The 22265-nt window shown below is 43.8% G+C and overlaps 1 pseudogene; it reads right to left on the reverse strand.

The window, feature by feature from the left end:
• Positions 1-8383: 8383 nt before the first annotated feature.
• Positions 8384-10717, reverse strand: LOC147702754 (protocadherin gamma-A11 pseudogene; annotated as a pseudogene).
• Between the last annotated feature and the right edge of the window lie 11548 nt (positions 10718-22265).

Consider the following 22265-nt stretch of genomic DNA (forward strand, 5'->3'; position numbering starts at 1 on the left):
CTGCTCACATCAATGCAGGTAGAAAAACGTGTGTGCTCCCGACAGGAGGGAGCATTTTTAAATCTTCCACTACTTGGCAACAAACATGGCTTCCCTGCCTGCAGCAGTGCGGGCAGGAAAGGCAAGTCCACTCCCAATCTGTGGGAGATTCAAACATACTCCAGCCTGGTGGGAGCAGATAGATGTTTTTCTGCCTGTACTCGTGCGGGCAAACAGACATTTTTCACACCAACACAGCAGGCAAAGAAAACTGCTCTCTCTGGGTGGGGGCAGTGCTGGCTCCTGCAGTGTGCAGGGAGATGTCTGGAGTCACAGATGCCCTGGGGCTATCCCTGCAGCCCCCAAATAGTAGTTTGTAGGTGTCTTGGGTGGGCACTGGGCAACCCACCGGTAACTTAGAGGGATGGGATTAACAGGGCACAAGAAGGCTCGGAGGCACAGGCCCCCTTCCCTTGATTAAGCATTTTGTCCCTGGGGATGGGGGCCCCGGGCCTAATAAGGCTCGGGAGGGTAGGGGACCTGCACCTGCCCCCTTTTTAATTGTATTTGGCCACAGGAATGGAGTCCCCAGGGCCTATCAAGGTGTGGGCAGCAGGCTACATGCTCCCCTCCCCATAGAATTAGGCTCCAAGGGATGGGGTCCCCAAAGCCCAAGCAGGTTTGGGAAGAGGGAGTTCCCGAGTCTAACAAGGCTCGAGGAGGAGGTCCATGTGGCCCCAACCCCTCTTTTTTATTGTATTCGACCTCAGGTATAGGGTCTCAGGGGCCCAAGAAGGCTTCCGGAGGGGGACCAAATGCCCTTCCTCTTATTTATGCAATTTTGCTTAATGGGATGGGGTCCCTGGGCCTAATAAGGCTTAAGGAGGGCGGTGTGCGGCCCCCACCCCTTTTAGACTGATTTTGGCCCTGGTGGTTGGGTACCAGGTCCTAATAAGGCTCGGGAGGGAGGCATGCACCTCTATCCCTTTAAATTGGATTCAGCCCTGGGGGATGGGGTTCCTAGTGCCTATTAAGCCTTGGGGAGGGTAGGCCACACACCTTGCTTCCTATTAATTAAAATATTGGCTGGGGTCCTCGAGGCCCATTTGAGCTTTTGTCTCACGCCTCCTCCCCTAATGTACAAGTATTTGGCCCCAAGGTATGGATACCCCAGAGCACCTTAAGGCTCCCGGAATGGGAGCATGCACCCCTCTCCCCGGCATTTAAAGTATGGCATCAGGGGATCGGATCTCCATGGCCCATTTGGGGTGCGTGGGGGAGGATAAATGCCCCCCCCCTAATATTAATGTAATTAGCTATGGGAAACTGTTTCCTTGCGGTCTCTAAAGTCTCATGGAAGGGGACCAAGCATTCACCCTTAATAATAATAAATATTTTTGATCCCCAGGTCAGGGACCCCAGGGTTCAATGTTAGGTTGGGGAGAGGGGCTGTATGCATCCCTCCCCTTTTTAAAAACAAAGTACCCTAGAACCCCCAGGGTCAGACGTAGCTTGGGGAGGGGGTTGCTGGGCGACACTCTCCTCTGGTGTAAGGTTGCTTGACTGTAACGGGCTAGCCACAGGCTCTGACAGCAGGTCATGCTGTGCAACCAATGAGCCCTTGGCTCTGACAGCAGGTCATGCTGTGCAACCAATGAGCCCTTGGCTCTGACAGCAGGTAATGCTGTGCAACCAATGGCCCAACCTGCCGTGCAGGGCCTTCAGCTTTACACATGATGGAAAAATATTACTTTACGTTAAAGAAGCCCTAAAAATTCACTGAGAAAAACCAAAAGTTAAAGTGATGATTTAGTTAGGTGTGAATAAAAGATCTCATTGTGTTAAAAAAAAACATGGAAATCCACTGAAAAAAACAAAGGCTAAAGTAATGTTATAGTTAGGTGAATATGTCAGTGCCAACATGATGTTATGCACTACATTTTTTTTAAACACATACATTCACCAGTTATATTTAGCACAGCTAACTATAACTTGCACCCCACCATTCTCTGCTTATGACCTCACATATTACATCCTTCATGACATGTTGTATTACATCATTTATAACATCACTGATGGCATCTCAAATGACATAATTGATGATATCACTGATGGCAAAATCTGATACGTGTGTTAGTTATTGATTAAGTAGCAAGTACCATATTAATTATCCACCTAATGTGTGCGTCCAGCTAATGGCTGTGAGTGTTTACAATACACGTGTTCCTCGTGTCTTGCAGTGTTGTGTGGAAATTTAGTATATCTGGGCCTTAGTGTCTCTCTAGCAACACAAAGGGCCCTATTCATGAAGATAAGTCTACACATCCTGGTTTACTCATGTATAAATCTACTCCTGCACCTAGGAGTAACTTAATACAGTTAAGCAATTCAATTTTTCCAAGTGCAGCTAGGTGTAGCTTTAGACACCTTCATCTATGGGTGGGTCCTCCCAGAACAGGATTTACAAGTGGAAAAATACTACTCATAACGTTTTACACTTAAAATATGTTAACAATTATATTTAAAAAATACAGATATTGTATTTTAAAATATTAATATTAATTAATTTTCTATATATCAAATCTAGACTAAATATTAAAAATATATTTAACTAATTTAAAAACAATATCCCAAAACAATTTATATTTTATTTAATATGTATTAAAACATATTTACATTTATGCATAAAATAATGTTAAATACTAATAATTTGTTGGCAAAGTTTTTAACGTTTATTGTAATTAGAGTATCAAAATAACGCTATAACTTTTTCAAATATATATATTTCAAATGAAACAGAATCAATATATTTACACGTTGAAATAATTATATGTATTTTTTACGTTTTTTTCTTCTCAGGTGTTATTTTAAGTCCCTGCCTTAATTATTTTATATGAAAGTGTGTTGCTGTATCTGTGAGTACCCATGTGTGGTGATGGAGTTAATTCAAGGCTGATCTAGAGTACATTTATTACTGTTTTGGCAGCTATTTGGCTATGTTCACTTTAGAAGTGCAGTTTGTGAATAGCAATGGGCTTGCTGTTCTGTGGGGTGGTGGTGGTGTTTTGTTTTGGCAGCTCTGTCCTCAAACTCCATCTTACCTTTCCTAAACCCCTCATACTTAGGTATAAGTGTTCCCCATTTTCCAGCAACTTACCCTCTCCAAAACATATTCACTACTAAAATATAGGCCTCCATGTATGGAAGTCTCCGCCCTTGTGGTGGAAATATCCACACAGAAAAGACAGGAGAGGGGATAACTGCATTCAGGTTAGTGAATTGTGTTTTGCAGTATGTAAGTAGTGCTACTGCAATACTACTAAATGTACAACAAAATACAATTTGAGAGCAGGCCTCCTAATGTTCATAACGTAGATATATGTTGCATATGTTTCTTTAATAAGTCAAGTCACTGCACCTGACACATTAATCATTATCTTGATGCTTAAAGCAAAAGTACTTTTGAATCTATGTATTGGGTGTTGGTGGAAGAGTAGTTTCAAACACAGTAATTTTAGCAGGGACTTTAGAAGCTACAAGAATTACATTCTTGAATGTTAACCCAGAAAAATTACGCTATCTCAGCCCATCAACAAGTTTCAGACAACATTTCCTACATTTGAATTACTTTTCTACTTAGTCAGCAGAAACGGAAAGTCAACTGTCAATACATTTTTTCTTTCTACTGCATACACATCCATGAACCTCTAACATAATCTCGACATGCAGGAGAGACTGAAGTACACATCCACTAACAGCTTCTCCATCAATTTTTTTCATTAATGATTACATGTGCTTTATATTAGCTGAGAGGTAAATACAGTTTGTGATCTCTGTGATCCATTCAGTCATCAAGACTGATAAAGTGTGACTACAGAGTAGATTGGATAGTTGTGTGTAGTGCCTTGGATATGGTTATGTCTGTAGCACAGTGATAGCAAATCATACAACAAATCTGGAGTAGTAGATTGAATCATTTGGATGCCATGAACATATGAGGAAATGCGGGGTTTCCTGGTGCTTAGAGAGAGGCAATGAAATTGGGATCGGTGTACACAAGTGAGCATCTTAGTGAGTACGTAAGTAAATGAATGTGCTGCGTGTGATCAATTTTATGTAATTGGGAGTTTGTGTGATGAAACGTGGTAGGTAAATATACCCTTCTATGCATACCTCTTGAAGAACGTTTACTGTTGTAGATACATACTTTTTTTTGATTACTTGCGAACAGTATGGGAATGCTGTGTTCATATTAAACCATTCCACTTGGGGTGAAGAGACTCTTGCTTAAGAGTGCAAGTGTCTCCTACTTATCCTACTGTCTGTCAGCCTTCTCGCTCCAGGTATTCCATCTGAAATGAAAGGTATCAGATTTGCCAGCAGTGCTCAGGATGCATGCAGCTGATTACCTTGCATGGGGATCAATTCAAGAAAGAGAAGGTAGAAAATAAGCATACATATGTTCCCTGACCTAGAGCTAGTCTCCTGGCCCTCTCTTCTATGTGGCTCCTTCAGAGTGCAAACTCAAACTCTGTGTGTATGTGTATACATGCACATGTCGAATAGAGAGTGCTCGCCAAGGGGCTTAGCAGAGTGGTGTGCGTGAATCTATCCTATTGCGAATCTCTTGTTTGTGCTTAGTGGCTATCTTGGTCTGCATGTCCTCAGGATGAACTCAAGCTCATGTGACATTTGATGAGTTCAGTATGCTAGTAAACTTACCAGGTTTGTCTTTCTCCCGCCACTATTATTCCAATATAGGTGGTGAAATGTGCAACTCAGCATTTGTTGCCATGAATAATAAAATCTCGAAGGATTTTAGTCTAATTGCCTGAGATTCTCAGCGCTATGATTACAAAGTGTCCTCCAACTCTTTGTACCAGACCTTCATGTGACAAAAAAGCCATGTCAATAAACTCCCACAGTAACTCGCCTTATTAAACGGATATGATGATTGACCAAAGCTCACCTAAACTTCCTCTTTGATGTCAAAGGGCCATAAAAGAATATTGCTTTGTATCAGAGTGCACTGAGACAATGATAATTATTAGTAAAAGGAGAGTGTGTTCTGCTCAGAAAATGACCGATCATAGGAACAATGCAACTATAGATATGTATATTTTGGCATCACCAACAATCAATTTTCAAAACCGTTATCACTATTTTGGGATCTATATATCTATCTACGTATCTATCTATCTATTGAGAGGCACACATACATTTAGGAGGCTTTGTGGCATATAGAAAATGGGGTAAGCTACCCACAAGAGAATGAAACTAAAAAATAGGGAACAATAGACAAGGCAACCCAAGAAACAATAAAAGAGAGGATTGTATTTTTGTAAAAAATCATAACTCTATTGTATGTAACTGCCCAACATACTGTATTTGACCGACCAGATGTTTTAAATTGTTTTGCCAATGCTCTTGAAGTAAATTAAACTGTAACGTGTACTTGCTATGAAACAGCTTTAAAGGGAATAATGTAACACAAAATCAAACTTTGTGTATAACTAACAGACTTGATTCTGTATCAGATTTCCATTCCAGCTATATTCTACTGTAGTCACTTCTGCATTTATGTTTAAAAAGTCCCCTGCTACTTCTATATTAAAAACACAAACACATCTCAAGCGATAAGAGAGATTCAACACAATGGTACTGAAAGGTCAGCTACAACAGAAGGTTCTAACTAAGCGCAAGCCAAACGCTGGACTTTGGCTCAGCTGGAGGTTCTCTTGGATCATCGAGCCGAAAATGAGCCGAATTATCATGTGGGTTAGGCTTCCCATCCAAGCTGTAATCTTATACACCAAGAAGTAAAGACAAAACATTAGCCTCTATGGTAAAAGGGGAGAGAGAAAGAGATACCCTCCTAGAAGCTTAATTAGAGTTTTCTTGCTTAACCAAATTGTGTGAACCTTGGAAAATATTTTATTTTAATGAACCTACCTTTTTTTCATTATCACATAGGAGAGCACCTTCAAATATATGAATTCAAGGTGCATTGTACAATAACCTCTCTAATTGATTCAACAGACTACAATTAGGGTTGGATGGAACTCATGGACTTTCACTTTGCGGAATTCCGTGGGGTTACATGAAAACTGTGCAAGATTCCGCAGAGCTCCGTGCACGGGGAGAATTAGGCATATTGTGCTGCTCGTGCTGATTTTTAGGGCTGGTAGCTGGTGCCATACTAAAAAAATCTTTGTGAGTGGTACAACACAGCTTGCCAGAGGGCGATGCTCCTCGAGTTGATTTTGTTGCTGCTCAAGTAGATTTTTTACTCGAGCGGCAACTTTCGTACTGTGAACAATCACAACCGCCTAAGACAGTCTACAATGGGGAACTCTCACCAGGTTCCGACTAGCAACCGAAAATCACAATAGGGAATGCCAAATATCACTCACTGACTTACCCTTGGTGAGTCGCATGCAAGAAAAAACTCTACCATGCTGCAGTTGGTGGAATTTTGCCGGAACTCCGGTAAAACTCTGTAGACAGAATTTTATTTATCTCCCATCCCTAAGGATATGCTGCTTCAAATATAATAATAATCTAGGGTGCACATAACAACTGACTTGTCTCTTACTTCACTAATGTCATTGTCATGGGGGAGGGATGGGGCAAAAAGGTTTCAGGGTTTGTGTTTTAATTAATGCCTCTTAAAACAGTGATATAACCTGATGCACCAGGGTAAAACAGGTTAGACAAATGCATTTTTACCTACACTTTTGAAATACTTTATCACATTTTTAAATTAAGTAATTTATATGCCAAATATTTTCTTGACTCAGTGCGTGCACAAAACCTCAAAGCCAAGTCAGACCCTTGGTTCTGCTCTCTCTATTACTTTGTTGGATTGCCCACCTCTAGTAGTATTAACATGAAAAGAGTTGGTTTGGTGTTACTGGAAACACACTGTATTGGAAGCTGGAGCTCATAGAACCACCAGGAGATTGCTAGATATAGTCATTGAACTGTATTAGCAACTGAGACACATTGTGCCTCAGCATGAGAACTGCAGATACACTGCAAACAGCTCTCAGAAGCTGCTCAAAACAATCAAAATAAATTCAATTAAACAACACGAACCAACAAAAATCTGGTAACCATGTTCACATCCAAGACAGAAAAAGGTTCAATTTTTAAATCCTTCACCAGAATATGTACAGCCTAACATACTCAAAATGCAGGCAATTCTCTTTGTTCACAAATTTGTTTTATTACATGAGGTCATTTTAACCTGCTGCCAGCAATCAAATTAAAGTAATCACTGTATGTAAGAAACTCTGAAGATTCAAGCAGACAAAAAATTAATTAGCAAATAACGCAATGTGGACTTTGACAAGGGAATGTTATGGCTGTGTAAGGAAGAAGAAAGTGGTCATATAATCAGCAAGCTCATAGAATAGAGACAGATTGTGGCATTGGCTATTTAATCATCATTTATCCGAATTGCAGTCTTATCCCAATTGGCTATGCCGAACAATGCTAATAAATCTAAAAAGGCATATTTTGAATTGGCCTTGCTTGAAGACATCGTGCCATGGGATAGTGGAACCCATAATGAGTATAATGTTTGGAATTTGTGATTGATTGAGGCATGATCTCAAATCAGTTTTTGGGCAATTGTAAATGCTTAAAAAGTTCTGACAGAGTAATCTACATAAGCACATAATTTTAATCAAAGGCTAGCATTAAGAAACATTTTTTTCAAAGCAAATACGACATACAGATTAAAAAATATTGCAGAAAATCACCCTAGCAGGCAACATTCAAATAATGGGGTGTTTAGCAGTCACTACTGAGAGTTAACATATGTTTAGTTTATAACAAATAGTTGGTATTTAATTCAGAAGATTGAATTTACCTCATCTCACACCCAGAGAGGCAATAAGTCTAACTCTGGGTCAAACACAACTGTTGTGTGGTGTGCGTGAGTGCAACGGTGTGGCTCTGCAGTTTGGAGATCAAGTTACTTTGAATGAATGAGTGAAATGCTGTGTTGTTTTACATTTCCTTTGTTGTGTAAAAACATTCAGGACTGTTGAAGCCGGCAACTGGTAAAGTCATTAATGCACCATCTTGTCTTTTATTAACAGGTGTTAAGATAATCTATCTTGTGGCTTGTTATATTGTTTAGTATAATGAGGTGATTTTGAATGTCAATTTTTGCCACTTTTTCTAGTTTGGGTTAGGAGAATGGTTCCCATTGTTTATATTGAGTCTTCTAAACAATAATACATTAATGAAGCATATTTGAACTCAAACAATAACATTTCAGCCCCACATAAATTGGTACATGGCTAAAAATATTGTAAAATATTAGATTATGCTGTCTGCTGTTCACACATGTGAACTTTTATCAGGCAAAACGTGATGCATTATTGATTTTCCATCAAAAAGTTCCAAAAAGTAACATTCCTACCTGAATAAAGGGGTGTTCCTCTTTTCCAATGCATAGAAAATCATCAATAAGCCCGGACCCTTGATTCTCAAAGTTCTGATTTTCGGAAAGGGTATTTGAATCGCTTGAAATGGGAACCTTAAGCTGGCTGTTCACAGAATCTGTTGTTAAACATACATCGTGGGAATAAGTCTGCCAAAATGCTCTGACTCCATCAATACCAACAAAATGGGAGGCTGGAAGTACGTTGAAGTTAGCACAGGATGGGTCTCGGAGCTGAGATTCCCTCCAGCGGTGAAGCCTGATCGCCAAAAGAAGAATGATCAGGAAAAGGAACAAGAAGGAAACAACAGCAACAGAGATCACCAGATACAGGGTGAGGTTTGACTCCATGTCTGCGGGTGCTGAAGGGTAACTTATATCATGAAGCATTTCCGGCATACTGTCTGCCAACACTACGGTGACTGTAACAGAAGATGAGAGAGGGGTTTCTCCATTGTCCTTCACTAAAACCACCAGAAAATGTTTTATAGCATCTTTTTCCATAATTGGTCGGGCAGTTTTGATTTCTCCAGTGTGAACACCTAAAGTAAACAGCCCCTGGTCTGTGGACTTCAGTAGATGGTAGGAGAGCCAGGCATTTTGCCCCGAGTCAGCATCGACAGCCACCACTTTAGAGATCAGATATCCTGGTTCAGAGGAACGAGAAGCCATCTCCACCCCTGAGGAGCCATCTGTAGTGGGTGATGGGTATAATATTTCTGGAGTGTTGTCATTCTGATCCTGTATGAAGAATGTCACAGTGACATTACTCATCAGAGTTGGAGATCCGCCATCTTGAGCTTTCACTTCAATTTGAAACTCTCTGAACTCTTCAAAGTCAAAGGAACGAAGTGCATAGATAACACCAGATTCAGAGTTAATGGATATGTAAGAAGAAAGTGGAACATCTTTAATGTGCCCTTCAGTGACTGAATAAGTGATTCTTGCATTCTGACCAATATCCAGATCTTTTGCTCTTGCTGCAAAAATGGAAGTTCCTGAAGATATGTTTTCCATTATGTAGGCATTGTATGAAGGGTGATCAAATGCTGGGGGGTTGTCATTCTCATCTGTGATCTGTAAATGTAGTGTTTCAGCTTTAAACAATGGGGGAGTTCCGCTGTCTGTGGCTTTTATTGTTATGTTATATTGTTGGAATTCTTCCCTGTCCAAAAGACCACTAGTCACCAAACTGTAATAAGTTCCAATTGACTTCTTTAAATGAAAGGGGAGATGAGGAGGGAGGGAACATGTAACTTTTCCATGTTCTCCTGCATCTTGGTCGAATACCCGCAGAAGGGCGATGACTGTGCCCACAGGGCTATTCTCTGCAACTTGATCGAGCAGAGAGGACAGTATGATCTCCGGGGCATTGTCATTCACATTGATAACTTCTATCAACACTTGGCATTTTGATGAAAAACTTCCATCACTCCCACGAAGCTCTAATGCGTAAAACGTGTTTACTTCAAAATCCAGGTTCTCTCTCAAAACTATTTCTCCTGTTTTAGAATTCAATGTGAATGTTTGTAAATCCGTGTCCATAACGTTACTGAATGAATAAGTTACTTCTGAGTTCAGTTCCTGATCAATGTCAACAGCTCTTACAGTTGTCACTATAGTTCCCTTTGGCACGTTTTCCAACACACTGACTTTATAAACAGACTTGTCAAATACGGGAGGGTTGTCATTGGCATCAAGAACTGTGACCTTGATCTGCGCTGTGCCCGACCTTGCAGGTTTTCCTCCATCTATGGCTGTGAGGATCAGTTGGTGAACATCTTGTTCTTCCCGGTCCAGTGAATTTTCAAGGACAAGTTCTGCATGCTTAGTGCCATCTGCTCTTATGTTTACATCCAGGGTGAAGTGTTTATTAGCGCTCAGCTGATAGTGCTGGAGAGAGTTATTTCCAACATCTGCATCTCGAGCGCCTGGAAGCTCAAATCGTGCGCCAGGTGCAGTGATTTCAATAATCTGTAGTGTTATTTGATCAGCAATAAACGTGGGCGAGTTGTCATTAATATCTTGGATTTCTATTTCTACTGCATACACTTTCAAAACCCTCTCTAAAATAATCTGTATTTGTAACAGACAAGAGACAGCACGTCCACACAACTCCTCTCTGTCTATCCTGTCATTGACGGTTAAATGCGCCTTAACGGAGTTGAGAGCAAAATACTGCTTCCTACCTCTGTACTCAATCCGAGGTCCGCCTTCTGATAACTCCTTTGTATCCATCCCCAGATCCAGAGCCACATTCCCAACAAAAGCGCCTTTCCTCATCTCCTCGGGAATGGAATAACGCAGCTGCCCGGAAGCGGCTCCACAGACCGTCAGCAGAGCAACAAGAAGCAGCAGAGGAGCCCCGGAGTGACAGCGCCTCGGTGACTGAGCCCCGGAGTAACAGCGCCTCGAAGTCTGAGCCCCGGAGTAACAGCGCCTCGATGCCTGAGCTCCGGAGTGACAGCGCCTCGATGCCAGAGCCCCAGAGTAACAGCGCCTCGATGTCCGAGCCCCGGAGTAACAGCGCCTCAGTGCCCGAACCCCGGAGTAACAGCGCCTCGGTGTCTGATCCATGGCGAGATGCGGAGTCCTCTGGATCACCAGTGGTTCTGTTATATGGTTCGTCTTCGATTGTGAAAAGAAAAACCCGTGGATGGCGACGTGGGTTAAGGTGCGCCCTCTTCGCACTAAGGTTATTAAAGGAATACCCTTCTTCAATCTGTTTCTGAGCATTCTCGGCTGTTTGAACCACGTGGTATACTGAAGATGTACTGTAATTCTCTACTTGGTGAACAGCGGCGCTCGGTGTCCTAAGTAATAATTACAAGTGCTGAAACTTCTGAAACATGCTGCTGAACAAGGGCCACGGACGTGTGTTTCTTGCTTAAGGACGTGATTCAATGATCTGTCTCTTAATTAGACATGTAATTAATGCACCTTCTGGCCCATGAATGACATTAGTGCTTAGAGTCGGCGTTCATCGTTGTAGGAGGATACAGGGTCTTCTGCGGTCAGGTTGTGTCCATGCGCTATTTCTGAAATTGCCAAGCTTCGGATAAGAAGTACATTTTCATTTTCTCGTGCACCACTCTACACAGATTTACATGCAGCACCACGTCGAAGTTTAGAAACAGTCTTTACACACGTTTTTGTGTGTGTTTTAGAGCAACAGGACCTATTAAAAAGCCCAACGTTCTTAAAACGCTAGCCACTGTGTTGCTAGGCGTACACTTCAGATAGTATTTACTTCTCCTTCAAGTTTCACAATCACCGCAGTATTTCACGCTGTAAACTGGCGCTGAAGTATCAATTAAATGAAGGATGTCATAGATGTTGCGAACCTGTCTGGTCGCCCCTGTGTGTTTATCTCCTAATTCGCACCTGTACAGTTCCACACCATTGTTAATCTATTTTGTGACTTGATGAACAACTTCTTCTAGGACAGACGATTAAATATTTATTGGTTCTAACTCACACGTCATGTTTGCTACTGAACCGATGACACTCGCCCCTCGGTTCAATTCTGATATTATTTATGAACTTTTCCAAGTATTCAAAACATAAAGCTGTAAAACTAAACAAAAACGGTCCTAAGGACACAGGTTTATTGTCAAACACAGGTCAGCACACAGATTGATATAAAGCCAGACCTAAAGAAAGTGCAGCTTCAGCAGCCCGTTGTAGCATCAGGAAACCATTGATGCAAGGATCTGCAGTTGACAACGGGTGAACTGAATGCTTGGAGCCATTTTCAATAGCAGTCCCCACTACCAGCAAATCCCGAGGTTAAATCACCAAGCACTACAAACACTGTCCCGTGCAGGCATCACCCATCTCCCCAGCAAGGCTGCCTTTGTCAGAGCTCTCCTGTGAACCATCCTCCGACAATGACCCACCTCCTCGTCAGCCCATGCCGTTATCTCTGCCATTTCAATGTATACGATAATCCACCCTTTATTGGCAAGATCATTTTGAAATGTGCGGAGGATGTGCGAAACTGTGGGAAGACTGGCAAAATCAGATTCTGACCAACATTTCCCTTCACCCGCAGGGGCCTAGGTGTAAGGAAAACTAGAACAAGCGTCAAAGCCAGGATTGATGCAAAAGAGATGGGTATAACTATTTTCCAGATTGTGATGGAACAGCTGCTGGTGTTAAGGATTAGATAAACTCATGGAGTAACATAGCAGGATAAACTAGGCTGCGTATTACTGCAAACTCAAGGACCATTTGAACAATCACCTTTCCTCGAACAACGTTAAGGCTCTCGATACCAGTGTAGTCAGTTCATATGTTTATTGATAAATATTTAAAATCATCACAAACACTTAGAAGTAAAGCCAGCTAGTCTTACATGGTGGTTGACACTTGTTAGCTATAGTTAGGTCTGTTTTTCATAGACAGAGCACTCTTTGGTTTACTAATAACTTTGGTGCCATTTGACGAATGATCATAACTATTTACATTAAAAAGTTTATCCTTCCTGGATAATATTGGGATGATCCGTCAAGAATGAGCCAAGAAAAAGGGGGTCCCAAAACACAAAATCCCCATGCACTTTTCAGAGACTTCTTTAAGAAGCACTACCACAAAAATTGCTCACTGCAATTACACAAATTTGTCAGGAAGCTAGATCTTGGTCAATTGGTTGAACTTTTCGTGCTTTGGTGCAAATTCGTTGAGTAGTTTATAAAAAAAAAATCATGGTTCAAAAACATTTGGTTATTTAGACAATTGAGCTCAAGGTAATCTTGATCCTTCTAACCCAATTTTACAAAGAAAGAGCCTTTTGATTGGCCAGGGAGCTTTATATTTACCTTGGGCCATCATGCTGTCAGGGGAGTCAGACTCCTACAGGAGCTGCGCTCTTATTGGCTGCCAGCAACATGAGAAGAATGTTGCTGGCAGCCATTACAGGAATTGGGGACTTAGTCCCCTTTCCAGAAGATGAAAAGTAAAAATTACATAAAGGGGCAGGGTAGGTATACCGTGCCACCCTAGGCCCTGGGAGGGGGCTCAGAGGAACCACCCATCCCAAAATACAAAAATAAGGTAAAATAGCAGGTTTTGACCCAATTCCGCATTACTCCTGTGAGATTGCAGCAAAATGCAGCAAAAAAAAAAAAGCGTTCTGCCATTTTTCAAATTTAAATTTTGGGGGGGGGGGGGGGGGTTGAGTAGGGCCCTCATTCATGACTTCATTTTGGGCCTCGGGGACCCCATCCCTAAGGTGCCTGGTAACTTATGTAAGTTGAGGGAGGCACGCAGCCCGCCCACCAGAGCCCAATGCATTAAGTTAAGGGGAGGGGGCATGCACTCCCCCACCCTAAGCCTTGTTAGGCCCAAGATATCCCATCCCTCAGAGCTGAAATCATAAACAAAGGGAAGGCAGCCTCACAGCCCGCCTTCAAGAGCCTAAAAACGATACAGGGACCATATTCCCAGGGCTGTTTTAAAAAAGGGGAGAGAGCAGTATGGCCACCTCCCTGAGCCTTAAAACGCCTGCGATCACCATCCCCCAGATATGGCTTAAGTACTCTTTCCTGGGGAAACCACCTCCAGGACAGAGTAGTTTCCCTGCTCACATCAATGCAGGCAGGAAAACATATGTGTTCTCCCGCCTGGTGGTAGCATTTTTAAATTTTCCACCACTTGGCAGCAAACATAGCTTCCCTGCCTAAAGCAGTGCAGGCAGGGAAGGCAAGTCTGCTCCCAGTCAGAGGGAAATTTAAACATGCTCCCAACTGGTGGGAGCAGATGTCTGTTTCCCTGCCTGTACTCATGCGGGCAAAGAAACAGATATTTTTCCCATCAACAGAGCATGCAAAAAAACCTGCTCTCTCTGGGTAGCCCCAATGCTGGCTCCTGCAGTGTGCGGGCTGTTGTCTGGGGTTACACATGTCCCGCGGCTCTCCCTGCGGCCCCCAACTAGTAGTTTCTGGGTGCCTTGGTTGGGCAAAAGGCAACCCACCTGTGACTTAGAGGCCGCATGCTCCCTTTCCCATAGAATTTGGCCACAGGGGATTAGGTCCTTGGGTCTGAGCAGGTTCGGGGAGAGGGGATGCACACCCCCTCCATTTAACTATGCAATTTGGGTCTCGGGGATGGAGTTCCCGGGTCTAATAAGGCTACAGGAGTATGGCCTGGCAGCCCAACTCCTTTTTTATTGTATTTGGCCTCAGGTACGGCTCCAAGGGGCTCAAGAAGGCTTACGGAGGCGGACCAAATGTCCCTCCTCCTATTTATGCAATTTGGCTCCAGGGGATGAGATCCCCGGACCTAATAAGGCTTAAGGAGGGGGGGGGGGTGGCCCCACCCCTATTTAATTGATTTTGGCACTGGTGGTGGGACCCCAGGACCTAATAAGGCTGGGGAGGCAAGCATGCACACCCTAACCTTTTAAATTGGATTCAGCCCTGGGGGATCGGGTCCTTAGTACCTATTAAGACTTGGGGAGGAAAGGCCTCACAACGTGGTTCTTATTAATTAAAATATTGCCCACGGGCTGGGGTCCTCAAGGCCCATTTCATCTGGGGGGTTGGTCCCACACCCCTTCCACTAATGTACAAGAATTTGGCCCCAGTGTATGGGGACCCCTGATCCCCTTAAGGCTCGGGGAAGGGGAGCATGTACCCCTCTCCCCTATATTTAAAGTATGGCATCAGGGGATCGGATCTACAGGGCCCATTTGACTTTCCTGGGGGGGGGGGGCTAAATGCCCCTTCCCCTAATATTAATGTATTTGGCTCTGGGACATGGTTTCCCTGGGGTCACATAAGTCTCGTGGAGGGAGACCAAGCATTTACCCTCTCATAATAATACATATTTCTGACCCAGAGTCAGTGGCCCCAGGGGTCAAATGTTAAATTGGGGAGAGGGGCTGCATGCACTGCCTCCCCTTTTAAAAACAAAGGACACCAAATTCCCCAGGGCCAGTAGTAGCTTGAGGAGGGGGCTGGCTACACTCTCCTCTGGTGTAAGGTTGCTTGACTGCAAGGGTCTAGCCACAGGCTCTGACAGCAGGTCAAGCTGTGCAACCAATGAGCCCCAGGCTCCAATAGCAGGTCATGCTGTGCAACCAATGACCCCCCATCAGCACATGGCCTTCAACTTTATGCATGATGGAAAAAATATTACTTTAAAACACAGAAATTCACTAGTTATATTTAGCACAGCTAACTATAACTTGCACCCCCGTGCACTGCTTATGACTTAACATATTACATCACTCATGGCATGTTCTATCACATCACTCATGGCATCTCAAATGACATAGTTGATGATATCACTGATGGCATCATCCAATAAGTGTTTTAGTTATTGTTTAACTAGTAAGTATCATATTACTTCTCTACCTAATTTTTACAGCCTGTGTTCAACTAATGGGTGTGAGTATTTACAATAAACATATGCTCCTAATGCCTAGCAGTGTTGGGTGAAAATATGTTCTCCCTAAAACACTCTCTAAGAGCCTGTAATGGCCGAACCACATCTGACTCTCCTGGTAAGTATACTTTTAATAGGGTCGCCACTCTTCCATCCTAGATTACATCCTAGCAGAAACTAGGATGTGGCATAGGGTTGTTGACTAGGCTGTCTTGCCACGACACAACAGCAATCATAATGCTTTAATGATTTTATGCCCATTCTAGCTAGAGATCTAGGACCCACCATCCAGAGACTAATAAATCTCTCACTAAGCACGGGGCAAGTCCCAAGTGGATGGAAAAAGGCTTTGGTCAAACCGCTCAGGAAAAATGCCACCATTTCCTGGAATGAGCTTAGTAATCTCAGACCAATATCCTTACTCCCCTTCCTGGGTAAAATTACAGAAAAACACATAAACAGACACCTGTCGAGATACATTGAATCAGCAGGAGTGCTGGACCTATCACAATCCGGCTTCAGGCCCAAACATAGTACGGAGACCGCCCTAATGTCAGTCGCAGACGATCTGCATATGTACCAGGATAGGGGCTTTTCCGTTATCCTGGTACTACTAGATCTGTCTGCGGCGTTTGACACCGTATCTCACTCCATCCTCATGGCCAGGCTAGAGAACATCGGCCTGAAACATGAAGCCCTTGCATGGTTGAAAAGTTTTCTAACCAATCGGACCCAGCAAGTAACCATGGGCAGTTTCCGGTCAGAGGAAGTTGAGATCTCCAAGGGGGTGCCACAGGGCTCATGTCTGAGCCCAACTCTTTTCAACATATATGTGGCACCCCTGGCTAACATCCTGAGAGCATATGGATTGTTCCAATATCCTATGCGGATGATACTCAACTCCTCTTTCCCATTAAAACCTTGACTCCCGAGGTTAAGAATTCTTTCTCCCTGGGGATGAAAGCAGTGGCACACTGGATGTCTTCCAACTTTTTACAATGCAACGTTGGAAAGACGGAAGTCATGTTGTTTGGTGAGGTAAGACGACTCTGGACTCCGGACTGGTGGCCACAAGACCTTGGCCCAGTACCGGAGCCTAAACCAACTGTTAAGAATCTGGGGGGCCGGTTGGACCAGGAACTTACCCTCAAGCAACATGCCAACCAGGTGGTGGGATCCTGCTTCCACATAATTGGTATGCTACGTAAAATCTTCCCCCTCCTGCCAGACGCCAGTAGAAAGACGCTGGTATAAGCTTTAGTCATGAGCCGTCTAGACTATTGTAACGGCCTGCTGCTATCTGCCAATGAGGGAGTCATGACAAGACTGCAGGTGGTCCAGAACACGGCTGCCCGTCTGGTCTTGAATGCGCCCCCCGTTCACCTTCAAAGCCCCTACTGATAAAACTCCACTGGCTACCTGTTAGACAGAGGGCCAAATTTAAGGTATGCTGTACCATACATAAAAGTCTTAATGGTATGGGACCTGCATATCTGGCAACCAAATTTGTCCTCTACAAACCCTCCCGCTCACTTCGTTCGAGCGAACAAGGCCTTCTAGAAGTACCTAGAGCCAAGAAGGCAAGACAGGGTAGCAAAGCCCTCTCAATAGTGGGCCCGTCCCTCTGGAACAGTCTTCCTAACACCCTGAGGCTATGTACGGAATACCTTCCTTTTAGGAAAATGTTAAAAACACTCCTTTTCAGTTTCTAGACAGCTAACGTTCTCCTGAACTCAATGTGAAAGATGTCAAAAGCGCGGAGATACTTCTATGGGAGTCGACGCCAGCGCTATACAAGCCTGTAATAATAATAATAATAATAATAATAACTTTGGAGCTGCTGTTGTCAGACACTGGGGGAAATCCTGACTCAACCACAACAATAGACAATAGACTAACTCTTAATAATGGTAGGCGGAGAGTAAAGTGGTCCTGGATTGAACAATTGCCTAAATAATGACCTCCTTATTTGAATCTATCAAACCTACTCTTTTGAAACTAGTAAAGCTCTCAGCTGCAGATGGTATTGTTGTGTCCCTAGTGGATTTTGCAAAGATCCATGAAGCCTTGACCACTAAACTGGTGAATTTATTCTGACCAGTGGGTACTCAGGGGGGAGGGGCAAAGCTAAAGCGGTTCTGGTTCGCTGGTAGTTGTCAGTAGGCAAAGAGGACCTTGATAATGGCTATAAAATCCAAGATTATAACCCAAATCAAAACAGTGAGGGCTTTTTATAAAGACACTATTGCACTTGCAAACAAATCTTGGGAGATGGACTAATGGACAGCCCTAAAACAGGCTCTAATGGTCAAGGACATGAAAGCCTTCTGGAACATCATAAGCACAGGTGATAGCAATGGAAAGGCGGCCTAAACATAGCAGCTGACAGCTGAAAAGAGTATTTCCAGGCCCTTTATACTCCATTTGAGGCTGAGTTCAGTTTTCAGAGCTTTGCAACCCAGCCATCACAAAACTCCTATGAGGAGACCTCTGAGTTAATTTTGGCAGAAGTTACCAGAGCTGTAACAAGAATAGCCCCTGGCAAAGCCCCAGGAATGGGTAAGGTACATGGGGATCTTTTTCATGCCAAGCTTAATATTTGGGGGGCTACTTTTGGGTGCTTTACAAATCTATATTATAAGGGATGGCACCCCCTGCAACCTGGGCTGGAGATGAGATTCTTCCTGTATATAAAAAAGGGTCTCCCCTATTACCCTTCAACTATAGACCGATCAGTTTGATCGATGTATCGCAAACCATTTTTGCCAGGATCCTAAAGGATCGTCGACAGGCCTGGTTAGAGGAATATAAGGTCATGAGTCCCCACAAGCTAGTCTCAGGGAAAAAGCATCCACCATCGACCAAATTGCTAGGCTCCAGCTCCTTTACTGGAAAACAGTGTACTTGGAAGGTGATAGTCTCTATTTGGTCTTTGTGGGTCTTAAAAGTGCCTTTGATCTGGTCCCTAGAGATGCCCTCTGGCTGGTATTGAGAGACCTTGGAATCCCCTATTATCTTTTGAACATGTGTAGAAGACTGCATGAAGGTGACTACGCCCATATTAGGTATGAGAAGCAAAGGGGACTCACTCCACCTATCCCAATTAACAGAAGAGTTAGACTGGGTTGTGTGCTTGCCCCTACCCTATTCTGCATTTTCATAAATAGACTGGTTGGTGCGCTAAGCAGACTGAAGGATATAGACACCCTTAAGTTAGCGCACAATTTAATCCTGCAATGATGTTACAGATGACACCCTTTTGCTGTCCATATCTCCGATGGGCATCCAAAGAATCCTTGACTGGTTCTGTGAGTTTTGTAGTAATAGGGTGCCAACGGCATAGCTAGGGGGTGTGCGAGGGGGGTGGTCCGCCCCAGGCGGCACTATTTTCGGGGCAGCGTGCGTCACTGATGGCCCGCGGCGGCGACCTTTATAATTTATTTGCGGACACTGACAGTGTCCGCAAATAAATTATAAAGGCCGCCGCCGTGGGCCATCAGTCCTGCGAGGGCGGGCGCACCGCGTATGTGGGTCCCAGAGCCATCATTGGTAGCGCGCAAAAGCCCTACCAATGATCGCTCTGGGAATAATTTTTGACCAGCCCCCCTGCGCTGAAATCGCTGCAGTGATGTGCGCCATCACCACGCGCTCTCGAGTCTGGAGAGTGCAGGCATATTTGCAGCGCCTGAACTTGTTGTAAAGAAGAACCAAAATTAAGTTGTCAAATGCGTGTTTTAAGCACATTGGAGCCAGTCCATTTATTTTTCCTGCTGAATACCTCGAGGCCTGCTTCATGATGTCAGCGAGGTCACGGCGGCAGAGGGCGGAATGTGTATTTAACGCTACGAGGCATGGTTGATACTGAGTGAACTATGCTGTGGGTTGTATTTATGTAGCGAGCAATATCCGTTCAGGAATGGCTGGGAGCATTACTAAGTCTGCAGCAGAGGCTAATAACGAACATAGTAAACTGGGCTGAATGTGCGCTATACTAAAACACGTTTTGTAACAGTGTGTTATGTCACGCAGTAAATCTACTCGAGGACAATTAAAGGCTGAGCTCATCACACAAAATTCGACTCTGTAGATTAAATGGTTCACGCTCGCTCGATTTGTGGGGTGTATGTTATGAAGCTCACATTGTGTACCATTGGAAACAGAAGTCATTTATGTGTACCATTAGAAACAGAAGTCCTTCAGTGGAAACACATGTTGAAGCAATCGGGGAAACCTACTTCAAGGATTCTGCCTGTACATACTTTCTGTTAAAATATAAGATTTGCTTTGATCTGGAGGCAAGGCCTGCTGGTTTCCAGAAACCCAGATTTATCTTTGGAGGCACAGCGGCCAGCTCTGGGTGCAAAGAAGTTGTAGGTGCTACATGTCTAGCCCGCCTAGTAGCATGAGGGCACAGTGCACAGTGCAGCTTGAAGGCACACCTGAGGCAGGCAGAGAGGCGAATCATCTGAAAGGTGCTGGACTCCCTCCTCCTTTGGAAGATAAAGTCATCCATGGACTATGGGAGTGAAAACTCAGCACTGTCTGTCTGCTCATGTGTGTAACTCACTCCACAGCACTGGCATAGCTAGGGGGGGGGTGCGGAGGGGGCGGTCCACCCCAGGTGGCACTATTTTCAGGGTGGCGCGCGTCACTGATGGCCCAGTTCTTCTATTTTGCCTTTTCTCAATTTGCTTAATGGCACGTATTGCATTGTAATTGCTTTTATATAGCGCTCACTTCCCTTGAAGAGGCGTCAAAGTGCTTCTCGGTGAGTAGCATGCTACTCTGGAACTTAAACACTATTAGTTGATTTGGTGTAATGAAATTGAAAGTAATTTGAGCGTGGACATGTTAGAATATTATTTGCACTGAAAAGGAATAGTGGGGGATATGTAGAGTTGGACAAGAGGAAGTCATTGTGCCTCTTTATATATTTAAAACCTACGTTTTAGTGGAACTAATATTTTTTGTATTTCAATTGCAAACAGCGTGCCAATTGCAGGCTGTTTAGCCTGCTTCAAGGTCACTTAAAACATTGATTTAAAGTCTTCTGCTCTTTAAGTGTCTTGATCCATAATGCCTGTCAGAGTAGTATGTATGTGAGGGGGTTGGGAGGGCAGCGGCTGGAAAACGATTCCTTGCACTGTTGTAGATTTAGGTTTCTCTCTGAGTTTTCCAGATCCAAGCGTGAGGCGCTCACTCAGTGCACTTTCTTTCCTTTGCATTCTCGAACTTGTAGTGTTGGGTTTATGATGGGATGAACAGGACTGTAAATGTAAATTGATAACTGTATAGCGCACTACTCGCCCGCAAGGGTCTCAAGGCGCTTGTACGAATACCACTGTGGAACCCATCATGGCTTTCTCTGTGAGGCGTCCACTCATGGGCACCCCCAAGGTTGGGGCCAGGCATCCTTAGCGTTGTGGGGGCCGTTGTGGAGATTAAGCAAGCTATTGCCCAGAGTTGCAGAGTGGGACTCCATGAATGGAATAGGCACCAAGGCGAGAATTATCAGGTCCGTGGAATTTTGATCCCAAGACCCGCCGAGGCGGGGAATTGAACCCTGGTCCCGGGCTCTGCATCAGGGTCTGCCGCTCTAATCATTGAGCTACACTGAGTGCAATGAAAACATATGGACGGGATGAGCTACTCAAACTTGGAAATGGAGAACCTGAGAGGTCTGTGGTTTATCAGAGGAGCCTGTGCCACCAGAAACATCTTGATCCAGTCCTGAGCTTTCCTTTTAGAAATCATTGCCATTTTTTACTGTAGTCCAGTAGGCTCAATTCAAGCGAATCACGACTGCGACTCCTTACATTCAATAAGTTGTTGTATAAAGAGCAGACACCCGAACATGGTGTCCCAGTGAGAGGATATAGCGTTAGGGCCAGACTCCAACAACTATGAGTGACACTTCCGCACGAGCAAAATCAAGCAATGAAGAGAAGGGAAACATATAAATATTATAAATTACATCCATTTGAACAAGGATAAACTATAAGATCTTAAGATGGCTGGAAAGCACCAGAAATGGACAGACACGCACATAGCTATCTGTTTTTGACTCCCTAGGTCTCACCCTAACGGAAAAAATTGACTGGGTGCCACAAATGGATAAGTTAAGCCTTAAATTAGCACAGACCGATAGTGCGCTGGCTAACCTATACAAAACTCTTTTCATAAGCTAGTAGGACCGGTCATAAAGATCTATAAAACCTAATTAAAAAGTGCTGCTATATATGGGGACGAACTTTGGGGTCACTGTCTTCCTAAGACCATTAATAAAACTGAGAACAGTTTTCTTAAACAGCTGTCAGGTCTACCGGTGAGTTCCCCACTAGTTTCACTGCGTGTGGACCTAGGGGTGAGACCCATTGTAGAGGAAAGTGGTTGTAGACCCCGATTATTTTGGCAGAGATTATGGGTGAACCCAGAACTTGTC

This window comes from Lissotriton vulgaris, chromosome 7 (assembly GCF_964263255.1).
Source record: "Lissotriton vulgaris chromosome 7, aLisVul1.2, whole genome shotgun sequence".
Lineage (NCBI taxonomy): Eukaryota > Metazoa > Chordata > Amphibia > Caudata > Salamandridae > Lissotriton > Lissotriton vulgaris.